At 38.9% G+C, this 1,431-nt stretch overlaps 1 protein-coding gene across 1 annotated transcript in view; it reads right to left on the bottom strand.

Annotated features, from left to right (window-relative positions):
• Positions 1-1,431, bottom strand: part of LOC119586260 (bone morphogenetic protein 3-like) — a gene marked incomplete at its 5' end in the record, with an annotated part of 20,953 nt that overhangs the window by 845 nt on the left and 18,677 nt on the right.

Here is a 1,431-nt window from a genome sequence, read left to right as displayed (position 1 = left end):
GCAGGAGGGCAAATATGAGAGAAAGACTTGGTGTTTGATGAAGTGGATGATGCATTAGCGATGAAGGTGACAGGTGGTGGCCGTCGTGTTGCGAACGAATTTCTGTTGAACAGCAGCTTTTATATCTAAATCGAAAACCTGGAATTTCACGCGAGGTTTCGAGATTTATGTTTAATCAATAGGGGAAATTAATTTTCATGCGCTCTTTGCTGGAAACTTATGTGTTAGTGAAATACGAACCTTTACAAACCATGCATTTAGATTCGTTTAAAATACATGGTACAGTGCTACACACTTACACAGAAATTCAGGAAAACACATAAGCATGCATAGTGTCTATTCTACACAGACTCAAACTGAAACATTCACATGCAAAAATAGAGGGAAGAAGAGACCCAAGGAAGAAAACCAATATAAAAAAGTAATGTACATTAGAAGCGAAAACATTAGCAGTCAAACTTTGCCAGACAATAAGGGAGAATTATGGATAGAGAATAGACTGACAGAAGGATGTGGGATACATGTTACTTACACATATTTTCTCACTGCGCCAGTGAGGCTATAGTGGGAGAAACAAGTGTTAGTGAAGCAAGTGAGACATACATGTGCCAACAGTAGTGAAGGATGGTTATAGCAGAGATGTCAGTAAAGTTGGTCATACAAGAGAGATTTGTGAAACCTGTGGCAGGAGAGATGAGGGTAGCGAGGATTTACAATGCCCAACCGGAAATATGAAGGCAAAGATTTCAGAGTGAATATATGAAGACCAGTGTTGATCAGTGCGTGTTTCAAAAAAGAATTGCAAAATGAGACTTTAAAAAGAAACTTGCTAAATAAGTCTCAGTTATGTTTAATTACATCTAGGAAAAAATATATAGTCATTTCTGAAAATGGTTATGATTTAAATAGACACTGTATACTGGCGAGTTTATATAAGTTTACCGAAGTCTAGGATGAAACCGAAAATGGCCAAGGGTCTCTAGGCGGAAGGGTTTATGCAGACGTTTATAAAATGTTAGGAGAATCCGTGAGGTCTCGAAAGATGCTAGTGAGAACTTTCGTATCAGCGACTCTAAACTCAAGATTCCACGAAACTCTCTTAGTGTGAAATGTAACTAAGGTTGAAAACTGAGAAGGAAAAACTTTTGAAAAGCTTTAAAAGAGAAAAGAAGGCTGGATTGTAGATGCAAATGAGAAAGGTGCCTGCAAAGCTAGTGCAGAAGATGAGACAGGTCGCCAGAGGCTTTGTGCTTAGACATAGGTGAAGCCAATTCAAAAGGGGTTATTTTTAGAACCACATAAGCAGATGGGAAGAATTTAGAAGCGTTTCTATATTCGGGAAATGATGAAGGCGTGAATGGGATAAAGGCTGTGGTGGTTTATTGAATCATCTGAGTGCGGAGGCCGGAGTTTAGACAGGGATGATGCAAA

The sequence above is a fragment of the Penaeus monodon genome, chromosome 21 (genome assembly GCF_015228065.2).
Source record: "Penaeus monodon isolate SGIC_2016 chromosome 21, NSTDA_Pmon_1, whole genome shotgun sequence".
Taxonomy (NCBI): Eukaryota; Metazoa; Arthropoda; class Malacostraca; order Decapoda; family Penaeidae; genus Penaeus; species Penaeus monodon.
Note: the sequence above shows the minus strand (reverse complement) of the source record. Positions and strands in the feature narration are given on the sequence as shown.